The 17,801-nt window shown below is 35.5% G+C and overlaps 2 long non-coding RNA genes across 2 annotated transcripts; one reads left to right on the forward strand and one right to left on the reverse strand.

Annotated features, from left to right (window-relative positions):
* Nucleotides 1-1,683: 1,683 nt before the first annotated feature.
* LOC108942889 (uncharacterized) lies at nt 1,684-6,989 on the forward strand. Its single transcript, XR_001966770.3, has 3 exons — nt 1,684-2,128; nt 5,768-5,835; nt 6,736-6,989. It is a non-coding gene; the product is annotated as an uncharacterized lncRNA (long non-coding RNA).
* A 5,463-nt stretch (nt 6,990-12,452) lies between these two features.
* Nucleotides 12,453-17,288, reverse strand: LOC104111539 (uncharacterized). The gene is made up of 2 exons (XR_689736.4): nt 16,626-17,288; nt 12,453-12,681 (listed from the first exon to the last, which is right to left on the reverse strand). It is a non-coding gene; the product is annotated as an uncharacterized lncRNA (long non-coding RNA).
* Nucleotides 17,289-17,801: the final 513 nt, after the last annotated feature.

Consider the following 17,801-nt stretch of genomic DNA (forward strand, 5'->3'; position numbering starts at 1 on the left):
TTGAAAGCAATAACAGAGTCTTCCAGCAGTGCAACCAACTACCAATGCAGTCGGTCTTCCAAAGGCTGGATGATCATAAAGCCAAGCTGCCCAAGACTCAAAGCCATAAACCGACCATCACTTTTAAAACTGACAAAATTTCTTTGTTTGAAACAGGAATACAGCAGTGCAAGGAAAATGGTTCCAAAAAAAAAAGCCTAGTATGATGAATTTTCTCCTAGGATAGACGTCTTAGTCTAATGAATAACATAGGGTCTCCACTCCCTAGTTGATTTTATTTTAGACATAGGGTCTCCATTCCCTAGTTGATTTTTATTTTAGACATAGGGTCTCCACTCCCTAGTCTTGTTTTCTAACATAGGGTCTTCACTTCCTAGTTGATTTTATTTTAGACATAGGGTCTCCACTCCCTAATCTCCTTTCCAACATAGGGTATCCACTCCCTAGTTGATTTGATCTTAAATGCAGGGTATACCATTCCCTGGCCATATTTTCCCAACATAAGTTAAAACATTTTGAGCAGGTTTTACCTCGAGGCACAGGGTTCGATATGACCAAAAGAAGAAGTCTCAATCCAGGATAAAAGAAAAAAAGAAGTTAATCCAAAATGCAGAAACAGATGAAAGATGTGAACTGCTCAAGACATGGCTGAAGTCACGAGCACTGCATTTCCCGTTTTTATCAGAAAAAGCCGTAGAAGAATGAACTAGCACCTGCAGCTAGCAAGCATCAAGGTTCAAATCAAAAGTCTGCATGAAGAACCATCAAGACTCAAGATCAAGCTTCAGAAGAATTATAGATAGGAATCTTGTAACTCATAGCTGATAGGGTTGTTTAGTTCCTTTAGATTTTGATTTTGATGTAATAACAGGACCACGGACCGGAGCCTCGACGGAACCTTACTCGACTCTTCAACCCATCATTCTATCACTCTCTTTGAACTACACGCAACATGATTCCCTTATGACCCGGGATATATAGGTTGTCCAAAACCAGGACTCGGTTGCACCCTTTCCTTTGTTTATTTTCCCTTTTGAATAAAGATTTGGTCAAAAATTAGTCACACGACTCACTTTGTCTTTGCCTGAAAACTTTTCATGTTTCCAAGCAAAGATGGGCATGCTGTGAGCACCTAATTTTTGACCACATTTAGATTTTTTACCACTTTTTAGAATGTAAATAATTTAAAGTTTAATTTACATGTTTTAGCTTTTGTTTTACTCTTTTATAGGTTTTTCTAAAGAAAATTAAAAACTACAAAAAGAGTTGCATTTTTTTTAGAGTATTAGTTTTATTTTTATTTACAAAGAAAGAAGAGTTTCCAAAAAAAATATAGTTTTATCTAGTTTAGTACAATTCTTTAAGTTAGAGGCTTTAAGAATTAAATATTGAGTATAGTAATTTTACCTTGCTTTTTATTTACTTATTTTAGTAGGAGTAGATTATTTTGCTTATTTATTATCATTTTAGTAGGAGTAGATTATTTTGCTTATTTATTATCAAGAAAAGAAAATATTACAAAAAAAAAAAGAACCAATCACAATTGGCCACTTGTAAAAGATTCTTCCTAACAAATTCTCTTTTTTCTTGGTAGCTTCTCACCTGCACACACTTTTGATGGCCTGACAATTCACTAATTTTTTACCAACTCTCACGTGGCCCTCTCCCTCGTCTCTCTTACTTATAAACACACAAGGACACAAAAAAAAAAGGAGGATAGAAAAAGGGAGGGATCGGGGAAACAAAAAAACAGAGAAAACACATAAAGAAAATTGGAGGAAAAACGCAGAGGAGGAGCAGCTGAAAATTTGCCATTCTCTCTAGTCGGCCTCTCTTCCTCATAACAGCAGCTCAAAACCCTTCTTCCCCCTGTAAAAACCAGCTCTAAAAGTTTCAGAACCCACCTGAAATCCAGCCTTAAAGCTCAACGAAACAACCTTAAACCACCAAAAATATCACCCCAAACCAGTGCAAAAAATCAACTCGAAATCACCATCCAAATATAATCGAGATAAGTCGTTCGGAGTTGCGATTCCGGTTCGAGTTTATGGTCCGTAGCTCGCTTGAGGACTGCTATTTTTGGATATTCTTTTGCACTGTACATGTTGGAAAATTTTCAGCAATTAAGGTCCATTCTTTTCTCTATGTACTATTTATTTCTTTCTTTTTTTGGAATTTTTCTTCCATGAACGTGATTATGAATATGATGTCATGATTTTCTTGCGTAGGAGTGAAAGATTTATTCTCCATTTCTATTTTCAAATATTGAATCATGCTTTAAATGTTCATATATGAATTCTTCCTGGTTGTCATATTTTGGATAATATCTAGTGAGATAATTTTGGTATTGCTGCAACGATAATTTACTTGGGGGAAACCCATCAGTTCATTGGAATTAGGATTTTGAGCTAACTCTGATTTAGATAACTAATGGGATGTGGATTTTGCTTTAATGATATTGGGTCATCTTAAGTTTAGTATTGGGTCTATAATTTGAAAATAGAGCAGATCTGGATCCTATCATGATTTAAGTTGAATGAGCTGCAGTTTCATTTAGTCAAAAGAATAGGCTTTGGACTTCTGTTGTCGTTAATCCCAAAATACAGCATGCTAAGTTATATTTAGCGACTTATTAATAATAGCTAAGTCACACCTCTTCCACAAACAATCTCATATCCATAAACTCTTGGCTTTACAATAATCTCAAAGTAGGAAAAATAATTCATGAATACTTTAGTATGCTTTTAGAAACGCTCTTAAATAATCAAATTATTGTGATTATGTATACGTTCGCGTGACATAATTACGATATTCAAAATTAAAATCAAGGTATGCGTTCGCGCAACTTTGGACGCAATAATCATAATAATAAAGTATTACTAATTGTGTACACGTACGCGTGACATGATATTTAGCACACTAAATAAAGACGGACTCACACACATGTGGTTCGTTTCAAGATAATTCCATAACGCCATATATTAAAAGCGGTAAAAAGGTAAATATACATAGGTTCTAAAACGAGTAATTAAGCAATTTAATTAAACCAAGTATGATTAAAGCGGCTATGCTAAAATCCCATAATTCGGGAATGCCTAACACCTTATCCCGAGTTAACAGAATTCTTTACCCGGTCTTCTGGTTTCGCAAACTTTAAGACGGAGTCAAAATTTTCCTTGATTTTAGATTTAAAATAAACCGGTGACTTGGGACACCATAACAAATATTCCACGTGATGAATCTGAGATTAAATAAATAATCCTATTTCGAATAATGTCACTTTAATTGAAAAAACTCCCATATCCCCTCGGAAAAAAGATGTGTGACAGCTCTAGAGTTATGAAAACTTTGTTTATGTATGATTCAAACATATGATGTATTTATTTTACACTAGCTATGTAAACTCTAAATCTTAGAAGCCCATGATTTGTACTACCAATCCTTAAGAAATGTATAAGATTCATATATTTTCTTTTATTTATTTGTCTCATAATTTTTTTTTGGAATTGGTTTATTGTCAATTGGCTTACCTAGCGGGTTGGGTTAGGTGTCATCACGACTAGTTGGATTTTGGGTCGTGGCATCTCTATACTCGCTCGAGGACGAACGTTTGTTTACGAGGGGGAGAATGTAATGACTCAGCCGGTCGTTTTGCGTATATTAGTCCCATTTTCCCTATTTGATGCTTTACGTGTGTGTATTTATGATTACATGATTTACGGGGTTGATTGGTGTGGTTTCAAAAAAAAATTTAGATTAATTTGGGACACTTAGTCCCTTGGTTGAAGGCTTAAGCTGTAAGAATTGATCGGAGTTTGACTTTTGTGTAGAAGACTCCAAAATAGTATTTTGATGGTTTCGATAACTTCTTATGGTAATTTTTGACTTAGACGTATGTCCGAATTTGAATTTGGAGGTTTCAGGTTGTTTTGGCTTGAATTTGCGAAAGTTAAAAAATTGATGGTTTGGAAGGTTGATAGTTTGACCGAGGGTTGACTTTGTTGATATCAGATTCGGATTGTGGTTCTGGGAGTTGGTATAGATAATTTATTTCATTTGGGGCTTGCATGCAAAATTTGAGGTCATTCGGAGTTGTTTAGGTTTGTTCGGCGTAAGTTTTGAAATTGAAAACTTAGATTAGTTCATTAGGCTTGAATTGATGTGTGATTCGTATTTTTTATGTTGTTTGTTTTGATTTGAGGCCTCGAGTAGGTTCGTATTATGTTTTTGGATTGGTTGGTGTGTTTGGACGGGGTTCCGGTGGCCTCGGGTGTGTTTTGGATGGGCTACGGGCCATTTCATCATGTTTGGACTAGGGCTGTTCAAAATCGAACAGTAACCGTTAACCGGACCGAACCGATGGTTTATTGGCTTATTGGTATCGGGTTATTAGGGTAATGGATGGTGAACGGATTGAGATTTTATAATTAACGGCTTAACAGTTTGGGACAGATTACTCAGTTTTCTTATCGGATAAACCGTTAAACCGTTAAAAAATTTTATATTTATACTTTTACCCCTATGCATATTAAGTACTATTTAGCCTTCACGGGTGAGTCCCACATCTTTCTCATGGTGTTCAAGAGTTTCAGATTCTACCCATATTGTTATTAAGAGTATTCAAAAAATTTGTTCTATAGATTGTTCTGTGTACTCCATGACAAGTCTTCATTGAGTAATGTACTGAGGATTATGAATGGTAAGTTGAAATGATAAAAGCCAGTGAACTATGCAGTTTGGCCGTTTGTTATTCACAAGACTAGGATTGTTCAAAAATTTCTTTTTTGGTTTAGCCGATAAACTGTCCGATAATCGTTAATCTGATACAAATCCGCTCGTTGTCTTATTGGATGGCTAGCGGATTACTACATTTATAATCCGATAACCGATAAGCCGAACCGTTAAGCGTAATTATTCGCCCGATAAGCACCCCTAATTTGGACTATTGTTTCTAATGTCTGGTGCTTCTTTCATCACGATCGCGACTAAGGAGTCGCGTTCGCGGAGGCCTTTATGGCGTCTGGCAGGTTTGTACTTCGCGTTGGCGAGAATAGGAACACGTTCGTAAGGATTTGAGGAGGAAGTAAGTCGCGATAGCGAGATGAGCTATGCCTTCGCGTTGAAGGGGAGACCGGCTGGGCATCGGGCGTTTTAGTCTTCGTGTTCGTGGTAGGTGGAGCGCGTTCGCGTAGGCATATGTTGGGTTGATCATCGCGTTCGCGAATGGGATGTCACGTTCGCGAAGAAGAGAGTAGCAGTTAGGTGAATTTGTTCTTCGTGATCACGAAGGTATTTCTGTGATCGCGATGTGTATATCTGGGCAGACCTATTTAATACTCTATTTCGAGGGTTTTTGTTATTTTATCATATTTTGAGTTAGAGAGATCGGTTTTGGGCAATTTTGGAGGAAAATTTTACGATTTGGATTGGGATAAATATTTTGGACTCGAATTTGTTTATATTTCATGATTCCAACCTCGATTTTAGTGTTTGATTAATGATTTGAATTGGAGAAATTGGAGATTTTAGTAAAAACATTTCTAAAAGATAAATTGATGATTTGAATGCCGATTTGAGGTCGGAATTGGATAATTTTGGTATGGTTTGACTCATGTCGGAATGAGTGTTCAGAATTTGTGAGTTTTGTCAGGTTCTGAGGTGCGGGCCTGAGATTGACTTTTTGAGTTGAGTTAAAGATCAAATCTTTATTACTCAGAATCATTTATTATAGCTTTTTTTTTTTATGATATTAAGTTATTTTGGCTAGATTCGAACTGTTCGGATGTGGATTTGTACGAGAAGGGCTTACTAGTGGATTGATTTAGCTTGTTTGAGGTAAGTATCTTCTCTAACTTTATGTGGGGAAATTAATCCGTATAATTTGGTCTAATTGCATTAGTTGAATTATGTGAAGGACGTGTACATGAGGTGACGAGTGTGTATGCGGACTTATATATGAAAATTGACCGGTTTATACATTTAGGCTATTAATATGCTTTTAATTGAAGTTGTTGTTATATGGAATATCTTTCATTGTTGAGTTATTTTCCGTTTTATTTATTGTTGTTGAAATTTTTATACACATTATTGTTGAGCCATGGGCTATATATTATATTGATATTGTTATTTTGGCAATCGGCACATGTGGTGCGAGTTGATTATTGTATTGTGATGAGATGTGCATACGGCGGCATAAGGATGGTGATATTGATATGCATGTGGCGAGATAAGGGGAATTTATTTGTGTGTGTTGCTAGAAAGGAGAATTACTTCATTTTTAAAGCATACGCGACGAGATAAGGGGCTAAAGTGCATGAAACTATTTCGAAAAAAATATTTTTAAAATAAATATAAGGCTCACGCGACGTCATAAGGAAGATTTGTGATTTGTGACTTGTGAATTGCGATTATGAGGTGTGGTACCTCGGGGTGATTCTTATTGTAAATCTTGTGTTGGAACGGCTTGATGATTTGAACTGCTGTTATTTTCCTTAATTTGTTTCACTTGTATTTTAACTGTGTTTGATTATTTTGTTGTTCATCACATGTTTACTCTTCTTGCCATTTATTGCTTTTACTTCCCGTTGTTAGCTTTATATTAATATTCTGCACAAGTTGTCATGTCTAATGAGTATCTTGACTTGTACCTCGTCACTACTCTACTAAGGTTAGTCTTGATACTTACTGGGTACCGTTGTGGTGTACTCATACACACTTCTGCATATTTTTGTGCAGATCTAGGTATCTCAGAGCGTGTTGGACACTAGCTAGTTTCTTTTGAGCTGCTGAGGAGACTTCAAGGTATACCTGTCATCCCGTTCGTAGGCCTCAAAGTCACCTTCTGATGTTATCTTTACTATTGTTTATTTTCATTCCAGAACAATGTTGTATTTAGAAATTTTTAGTGTATTCAGTAGAGAACCAATTTTGGGGATGTATGACTATGATCAATTTCAGCTTTTATTATGTCATTTATCAGTTTAAGTTAATAGCTAAGTTATTTATTTCTGTTAAAATTCTCAACATGTATTAGGCTTACCTAATTTTAGAGAATAGGTGACAACACGATCCTAAAGGTGAGATTTTGGGATCGTGACACCTTTTGCACGCAATGAACGGTCAATTGCATCTTGAAGCATAGATTCACCCGAGAGATGTGTGATCCACACCACCAAATTTCCCTTAAAACTCTCAGGAGCTTTGGACACGTAAGTAGGCCTCTCACCGGTTACCAACTCAAGAAGTACAACACCAAAGTTAGAGACATCACCTTTAGGATTAATGAAGTGCTTCTGGTTTTAGTACTTAGGTTTTTTCTGTGTAACCGGTTGAGCATATCTGATACTTGCATGATCCCTTTAGTAGGGCAGCAGTATATGTTAGTGTCATATCCATCCCCCCCTCCTCCAGTGTTAAACCTGCACTTCCTGAATAAACTAGACGGGAGCATACCTGTATGAAATCTTGTTCTTATATTTAGTAACAAGGCCTCCATGTATCCATATATATATATATATATATATATATATATATATATATATATAAGTGTGCTGAACTCTCCTGGTAATATATATATATATATATATATATATATATATATATATATATATATATATTAGAAATCATGGAATCCCCTGGTGTCAGTTTGTTATTTACAAATATTTGTTCTATGACATTGACATTTGATATTGCATCTAGAAATCATGTTCGTAGAAGCCAATGCTTGTCTCCAGTCTTACATATTACCTTCATATGTTGATGAACTGAATAAGAACGTCAACATGAATCTTGAGGGGGTTAAAATCTAGTTTGGGGCTGGTTTGGTTGGTCGCCTTATGTTGCTTGAACATGCACATCTGACTACTGGGCTTTTGGCGCATTTGAAAGGTTCATGAAGGCCCAGAATACACCTGGTTCGCATTTAGGCTTGTTCATTTAATTATTTGAGCCTGTAATATTCTGATTTATTTTTTGCTCATCTCCTTGATTGGGTATGTAATAATTTATTCGTAAACAGACAGCTATGGGGGCCACAGTGAACATTTGGGGTTGGGACTTTATTTTGTTTCGAAAGCAGGCCTATAGGACTATTTATACATTGAGGGTAGATAACATGTCTTTAGGTTTTAATATGTATGCGCGTGTTTAGATATTATGCTTATAGGATCCCATGCCCCACTAACCTCGCGCGTTTAGATATCATGCCTATAGGATCTGCTTAATCTGTCTCTCCTAGAAAACATATCTCTAGGATTTACTACTGCTTCAACATGCTCACATTGGAAACCATGCTTATAGGAGTTTAATCACATAACAATATGCGCAACCTATTCAGCCTAAGTTTACATCATGTCTCTTCGTTTAGTCACACGCCCGTTCACGCATATGATTTTGCACATCATGGACTCTTTTAGTCTGATCCTTGACGTACTGTCGGGTGCTCAATTAGAAATCATGTCTTAGGAATCACATCATTAATTCGAATATTTAAGTTCTGTTAATCATTAAATGCTTGTTAACCTCTATTCTAATCATCTAGATATCATGCCTATAGGTTTATTTAAACTTACAACTTGAAATAACTTGATAACTTAATAACTCTCTAGATGATGCTTTCACATATTCAAACTGGTTCTTTAACTTAATCTACATCAACATTTTTTAGACTGCCGCTAGTTAATTTACCTGCTTGCACGAAGTGTCTATTTTGGAGGCTATTTAAGCCCTGCGTGATTATGTGCTATCTATTTAAGTCCTATGTGCTCCTCTTATTTGACGCCTTTGTTTTAATTTTGAGCAATCTTAGGACTTTAAGTATGGGACTGGTGGTGACACCCTTAGGGCACGAGTTACAATGTATTAGTGCGCTTTAGGTAAATAACTTAAAGATAGTAATCGAGTAACATGAGATAATAATTTGTGCTCGCCAGATAATACGAGCAACCATTGCACTTAAGTTACGAAGTATTATTTATGTTCTACGGGTAGATTCTTTAGGCTTAAAATTTTAGGTCCCCCTAATTAAGTCAATTACATTATTAAGGAGTTTGGTTTTTGTGACTATCTTCGTAGTTAACCTGACTTGATTATTTAGTTGATTTACAAACTTGACCACTTAGGCGTAATTAACAATCTAGCAACCTATAACTTAGTTGACCCAATCATCCCACTTAGTTTAAAATTCGGCCGGGAATCATATTTGTGGACCTCGAAGAGTGCTAACACCTTCTTTTGAGGTAATTTAAACCCTTAACCGCTCTTTGGTGACATAGATTCGTTTAATCGGAGTTATTTGCGAATAGGTGCCCTAACGCACCTTAAATCATTAGGTGGCAACTCTTCTCTTTTAATACTCATTTAAAGAGTTATCGCATGTCGAAACCCGCTTTCGCGAGAAAATGGGGCGCGACAATTATGTACTAGTTTTTAAAACCGTTGTAATTTGTTTAGTCTAGGTGTTTAGTTCCTGACGTGAAAAGTTCCCCATTTCTACTTGCAAACTTCATCTAACTCATATCTATATAAGAGGAGGTGTTTGAACCATGTAAATGTTAATTTTCTTCATCCCATTACACTAAAGTGCTTATCTTACTTGAAACTTTGGTATGCACATGTTTGACTTGTTTTTTTACATACATAAATTTGAAGATTATAGTGATTTTATGGGTATTTCATTGCCAAATTGATTACTCCATGTAAGGGCAAATATAAGCATATTAAGTCATTTTGATGTGTGGCTGGTTGGCATATGAACTTGGAATGCTTGGACGATGTTAACTTGTCGTCCATAGACATCTTTTCCGCAACTATAAACACGTGGTTTATGCATTGTTGATTGAAGAACCTTTAGGACAGACGACAAGAATGTTTTATTCTTGTTACCTCACCGGAAAATGTTGTTTAAGAAGGTTATTATTTTCCAACACTTAAAGATTTAGAAAATAACTGAAATTTACTTAAAATAAAACTGAATAGCTTAATTAGTCGGTTGTCATTTCACTTAGCTGGTCACTAAAATAAGAGAATATTTTCGCAATATTCTTCGTCCAAGTGCGACCTTAAGTGCTCAACCCACATAGAAGCGTCTAATTATAATAAGCGCTTGACACCGCATAAAAGAGGTGCTTCTAGGAAGCAATTGTTTAAATGTGAGCTTTTAGAATATCGCCATAAGAAACTCCTTATTTGATGACAACATTTATTTTTCTAACAAAGAATTGTCATATCATCTAGTGACATGTATATTTATAATAATTGTATTTTCATCACGATATTACAAGGTAGAAAAATATTTCTTCTAATTTATAATGACACGTAAAAAATTTTAAACATCATATTGTTTAATAAAGGTGCTCAAGGGTACCTATGACAGGACTACTAAATATGCTTCTTCCATGGACTACTAGGATTCTCATAGCAATCTTGTATAGAAGAGAGGTACATTTTGCTAATGCATCTGTTAGTCTTTCTTTTTAAATACATGTAATTAATAAGAGAACATCGGAGGTTCAAGTGAATATCATCGGTCAAAACGTCTTTAGAAATCAAACTATGTGATTAATTTGACCTCTATTTATCCACCTCAGCTCTTAGTTCCCTCTTTTGGATCATCCCGAAAGAAAAAGATTATAAAGATCACGTTGGATAATCTCTCATCCGTTGGGTCAGATCCACATGGATAGAGCTTGATGCCTTTATTATATTATCCTAGCTATATATTTTCAGACCTGAAATATGAGATTTACTTTGTTAAGTGAAACATATCCACTTCAAAAGAACAATTACAACAAAACAGAGAATGAAAAATACAAAAATTTTGTAGATATATTTACATTTGCCTGGATCAATACAAATCAACTAGAATAGATAATTACCTCGCAGACACTAAAACTCCAAATCCTGAGGACAAAATAAGAAGATCTTAGTTTATAATACAAAAAGAATAAGATGAAGAAAATAAATATATATTTGTCTGTTTTTCTTGAGGGAGGGGATAAAATAAGAATATATATCGTCATGATTATTCATTGACTCAATTGAGTTAAAAGAATAAAAGAAAAAAGAAAACCATGCTATCATGAGAATGGTTTTCTTTTTCTTGATGCCAACCATTATAATGAACAACTTTCTTCTTGCATAATTACTTAAGCTTTTTGCTTGTAGTGAGGAATGAGAGTTTGATAGGACTTGGTGGAGGAATTTAAAGGAATTTAATTATAGTTCATATCTTTATCTAAATCTACTCAAATTTAACGAATTATATTTTCCGAATTCAATAAAGATTATTAAGAGAGCAAGTAGTATCTTTCTCCAAATGGATATATTTTAATTGTTAGTCTAAGGCCTGTTATGTATTGCTGACGTACCAGATGACTCATATCAGTAATCACTTTTATCGCGTTGTATATAGATGTAGACCACTTTTACAAAATTAGACCAATTGTCTAAAATTTGAACGAGATCACATGTTCCATAGTTCAAAATTTAAAATCTGATTTTCAAATCATGGATCTTTAACTTAAAAAAATGGCCAACTTCTAAATACAAGGTCACAAAAGTAGCCACCGAATGTAAATATAGCTTAGGGTCTTTGGTCGTTTACAAAGGGACATTATCATATATATACCCACTTTTGGGGCCACTATTGCAAGCTGTACCCGCTCGGATCGAAGTATTTCAATCTCTTTAATGCAACTTCAGAAATCAAATATGAAATAATCTATCTTTCAAATATAACTTCAGAAATTCGAATCTGAGTTCAATATCTTCGATGCAACTTCAGAAATCAAATCTGAAGCTCATCTATCTTTCAAATGCAACTTCAGAAATTCAAATCTTAAGTAGTTCAATCTATTGAATGCAACTTCATATTTTGAATCTTAAGTTTTGAAACATGTTATTCAAATGTCAACAATTCAATACACGATTCAATATCCAAATCTACTCCAAATGAGCTCAAATTGAAAGCATAACTTTCAAATATCATACACAATAAATCTCAATTATCAAATGGTCAAAACAACAACAAATTTAACAAACTCATTTTGTAACTAAGAAGAAGAAGAAGAAACTCTAAGCACAAAGAAACAGAAAACAACAGTAAAAAGGCTCACAAATCATGATTAACCCCTTTAATTAAGCAATTTAGTTACACCTTTTTTTTACCCGCTTTAACTAAAGTTTGTTATTTGCCATAACTAATTGAGTTTTTTTCACAAATTGTATACATTCCCCTTTAAAAGGCTCTCAAACCATGATTAACCCCTTCAATTAAGGAATTCAATTACACCTCTTTTTTTCTCTCCTCTCCTCCCCCTCTCTTCTTCTATCACGGACACAATTTTTCTCCATAGGATGTCATGATGGCACTTAGTCTCTAAGACTAGGTAAGCCTAACATTCATACAGAAATTACTGAAATAATAAATGAAGTCTCAAGACTTAGCAACTATATAATATGAAATCTGCAACTCAGCATATATAACTCCCAAGACCCGGTGTATACAAGTCACAAGCTCTAAATAGAAGTACCACATAATCCTATACATCAATATCTATAAAGGGATAAGGAAAATAGAATAGTCAAGGTAGAGGGGGACTCCGAGGCATGCGGACGCCGGCATGTATACCTTGAAGTCTCGGCAGCTAAACTCTCGTTAATGCTTGTGCTGGTATGAGGTACCTAGAATTGCACAAAAAGATGTACAGAAGCGTAGCATGAGTACATCACAACGGTACCCAGTAAGTGCCAAGCCTAACCTCAGTAGAATAGTGACAAGGTCAGGTCAAGGCCCTACTGGAATAAATAAGAAGATTGTACAAGTGTATGGCAGTGTAGTAATGATAGTAATGAAATTGAAACAACAAATAGTATATCAAGATCAGCTACACGGAACTAAAGCAAATAATGTAACAGGGAGAAAAAATAAGAAATAATATGCTAAGGAAACAAACAACCAAAGACAAGTGCAACAATAGAGAAATACCAACAAGAGTCATTACCGAGGTACCGCCTCGTAGTCTCAAATCACAAGAATAATTCACAATAGTTCCTTATATCACCGCGGGAACCTTGCATTTAGTTTTAAAAATTATTTTCTCGGAATAGCATCCCGTTTTAACCCACCTTATCACACCGTATGACATCTAGTAGTTCTCCTACTAGTCATGCGTATCAAGCCCACCTTATCTTACCGCATGCGTTTCAACCCCAAAATCTTATACCACCGCATGCGTATCAATATCACAACATATCACAAATCGTACCTCAAGTGCCCAATATCACAACTTGCCACAAAAATTAACAATAACAGTATTCTCACAATAAAAAACCCATGGCTCAACCACAATGTCCACAAGAGTCTCAACAATAATAACCGATAGTGAATAACTCAATAAGAATAGTATTTCACAACTTAACACCTTGCCTCAATGCAAATCATGGCCTTTATAACTCAATACCAATTTCAACAACAAGATATTCCAAGAATAACAACTTTAAGTAAAGAGTTCAACAGTTAAATAATGAATACGGAATAAAGGAAACAAGAACTTCAACTAAGCATGTAGAGCAATTAGCAAGTAAGGAATAAGACAAGTAGAACATGAGAAAATAGACTAGAAATGATGACTATAACATGTTAATATAACTCAACTAAGGCATGAAAGGGATTTACATAGGTAAAACCGGTAAATTTTCACATTTAGCCTGTGCAAACACTCATCACCTTACGTACACGACTTTTACACATCACAGTTATCACAAACAATACCAATCCTAAGGAGTAAATTTACCCACACAAGGTTAGGAAAGACGCTGACCTCAAATCACGCTAACTCAATCCACTAGTAGGCCTTTCCCTTAATTATCCAACTCTGAATGGCTCGAATCTAAAGTCAAAACAACTTCATACTATAAATATCAATTATAGGAAACTATTTCGAACAATAAAGCTACGATCTTTGCAAAGAAATAAAAAGTCAACCCGGGTCTGCGTCTCGGAGCCCGACCAAAATTATAAAATTCGAACACCCATTCGATAACGAGTCCAACCATACAAGAATTACTAAAATTCGACCTCAAATCGCCTTTCAAAACTCAAAAATTTAGTCTAGGAAGTTTTTATCATTTTCCCCCAAATTCCAACTCAAATCCCTAATTAGATGATGAAAATAGTAATAGATTCATGAAATATAGTTCAATCCGGGTTAGAATCACTTACCCAACAATATCCTTGAAGAACCCTCGAAAGATCGCCTCACACCGAGCTCTCTAGGTCCAAAATATAAAAAATGATTTGAACCCTCGAAATTTCCTATTTTCTGCCTAGTAAATCTGCTTATGCGAGCCTTTCATTGTATCTGCGACGCCGCACCTGCAGAATTACCATCGCAGGTGCGGGTTCCACTTAGGCTCAGGAGATTCCGCTTCTGCGAACATACTCGCGCACCTGCGAATGCTCTCCTGCGAAAAACTCTCCACTTCTGCGACGACCGACCAAGCTTGCCCCCTTCCGCATCTACGACCACTTCTCCGCACATGCAGACTCGCAGATGCGGAAACCACCTCGCACCTGTGATCCCAGGCCTAGGCAGCCCATTTCGCTTCTGTGCTCCATCACTCACATTTGCGAGTCCGCACCTACGGCCAATCCCTCTGCAGGTGCGATGACACCAGATGGCTGGAAACTTCAGGAATTGCACAAGTCCAAAAATTAATCCGGATGCAATCCATTTCACACCTGCGACCCCCAGGACCCCGTCCGAATATACCAACAAGTTCCAAAATACATAACGGACCTACTCAAGGCCAAGAATCACATCAAACAACATCGATTCTACGAATCGCATCCCAAATTCAAGCCTAGGAAACTATGAACTTCCGAAACTAATGCTGATTCAGATTAAAATAACTCCGATTGACTTCAAACTTTGCACACAAGTTATAAATGACATGACCGACCTATTTCGACTATCAAAATCTGGATCCGACCCCGATATCAATAAAGTCAACCCCCGGTCAAACTTTTTCAACCTTCCAAATCTTCAACTTTTCAACTTTCGTCAATTCACGCCGAAACGAACTACGGACCTTCAAATCAATATCCGTACACTCTCCTAAGTCCAAAATCACCCTATGGAGCTATTGGAACCGTCAAAGCTTCATTCCCGTGTCATCTACACAAAAGTCAAACTAATGTCAACTCTTTCAACTTAAACCTCCAACTTAGGGACTATGTATAACATTTCACTTCAAAACTCACCTGGAATCATACCCAAGCACCTCGACAAGTCACATAATCACAATAAAACATAAAGGAAGCATTAATTAGGGGATCGGGGTTAAAATACTCAAAACAACCGGTCGGGTCGTTACATCTTCTGTGTGTTGTCATTTTCCTCTTAGAGTGAACCAAATTTTAGTACAACATCATCAAAGTGAATTCAGCGATCATGTTATCTAACGAATTCATAATTCCATCTTGGTTGTTTCTCTACTTAAAAAAAATAATTGAAATCTCAGTCCAATTTATCTAAAAAAAACATAATGAGAATGTAAAGAATTCAAATAGAGCCAAATGCATATAGAATATTCAATCGAATTAAATTAATTAGTTTTCTTACATCATCTTCCTTCTCGGAGAAGGTGTTAGGCATTTTCGGATTTCGTGGTTTTAGCACGGTCGCTTTAATCATACTTGGCTTAATAAAATTACTTAATTACTCATTTTAGAACCTATGCATATTTACCTTTTTTACCGCTTTTAATATATGGCGTTATGGAATTATCTTGAAATGAACCAAGTATGTATGAGTCCGTCTTTATTTAGTGTGCTAAAAATCATGTCACGCGTATGTGTACACAATTAGTAACACTTTATTATTAAGATTGTTGCGCCCAAAGTTGCGCGGACGCATACCTTGATTTTAATTTTGAATATCGTAATTATGTTACGCAAACGTATACATAATCACGATAATTTGATTAATTAATAGCGTGCCTAAAAGCGTACTAACGTATTCATGAATTATTTTTCCTACTTTGAGATTATTGTAAGGCCAAGAGTTTATGGATATGAGATTGTTTGTGGAAGAGGTGTGACTTAGCTATTATCAACAAGTCGCTAAATATAACTTAGCACGTTGTATTTTGGGATTAACGACAACAGAAGTCCAAAGCCCATTCTTTTGACTAAATGAAACTGCAACCCATTCAACTTAAATCATGATAGGATCCAGATCTGCTTTATTTTCAAATTACAGACCCAATACTAAACTTCAGACGGCCCAATATCATTAAAGCAAAATCCACGGCCCATTAGTTATCTAAATCAGAGTTAGCTCAAAATTCTAATTCCAATGAACTGCTGGTTTTCCCCCAAGTAAATTATCGATGCAGCAATACCAAAATTATCTCACTAGATATTATCCAAAATATGACAACCAGGAAAAATTCACATATGAACATTTAAAGCATGATTCAATATTTGAAAATAGAAATGAAGAATGAATGTTTCACTGCTACGCAAGAAAACCATGGCATCATATTCATAATCACGTTCATGGAAGAAAACTTCCAAAAAAAAAAAAGAAAGAAAGAAATAGTATATAGAGAAAAGAATGGACCTTAATTGGTGAAAAATTTCCAACATGTACAGTGCAAAAGAATATCCAAAAGCAGCAGTCCTCAAGTGAGCTATGGACCATAAACTCGAACCGAAATTGCAACCCCGAACGACTTAGCCCGACCAGATTTGGATGGTGATTTCGAGCTGATTTTTCGCATTGGTTTGGGGTGATATTTTCGGTGGTTCAAGGTTATTTCGTTGAAGCTTTAAGGCTGGATTTCAGGTGGGTTCTGAAGCTTTTAGAGCTGTTATTTACAGGGGGAAGAAGGGATTTGGCTGCTGTTATGAGGAAGAGAGGCCGACTAGAGAGTGGCAAATTTTCAGCTGCTCCTCCTCTACATTTTACCTCCAATTTTCTTTATGTGTTTTCCTCTGTTTTTTGTTTCCCCGATCCCCCCTTTTTCTATCCTCTTTTTTTTTGTGTCCTTATGTGTTTATAAGTAAGAGAGAGGAGGGAGAGGGCCACGTGAGAGTTGGTTAAAAATCAGTGAATTGTCAGGCCATCAAAAGTGTGTGCATGTGAGAAGCTACCAAGAAAAGAGGGAATTTGTTAGGAAGAATCTTTTACAAGTGGCCAATTGTGATTGGTTCTTTTTTTTTGTAATATTATAATAAATAAGCAAAATAATCTACTCCTACTAAAATAAATAAATAAAAAGCAAGGTAAAAATTACTATACTCAATATTTAATTCTTAAAGCCTCTAACTTAAATAATTGTACTAAACTAGATAAAACTATATTTGTTTTGGAAACTCTTCTTTCTTTGTAAATAAAAATAAAACTAATACTCTAAAAAAAATGTAACTCTTTTTGTAGTTTTTAATTTTCTTCAGAAAAACCTATAAAAGGGTAAAACAAAAGCTAAAACATGTAAATTAAACTTTAAATTATTTACATTCTAAAAAGTGGCAAAAAATCTAAATATGGTAAAAAATTAGGTGCTCACAAGAGCTACCTTGAACAAGAGGTAGCTATTACCGAAATGCAGGTACGTCTTCAATGCTAGATTCTATCATACACATCAACGTCAGCATCCAAGTCTGCACGCAAGGTAAAGAAGTATAGTATGAGTACAACCGACCCCATGTACTCAATAAGTAACAAACCTAACCTTAGGTTGAAAGTAATTACGACCTGGGATATGGGTCAGAGTCCAACTCTAATAACCAGCAA

The sequence above is a fragment of the Nicotiana tomentosiformis genome, chromosome 1 (genome assembly GCF_000390325.3).
Source record: "Nicotiana tomentosiformis chromosome 1, ASM39032v3, whole genome shotgun sequence".
Lineage (NCBI taxonomy): Eukaryota > Viridiplantae > Streptophyta > Magnoliopsida > Solanales > Solanaceae > Nicotiana > Nicotiana tomentosiformis.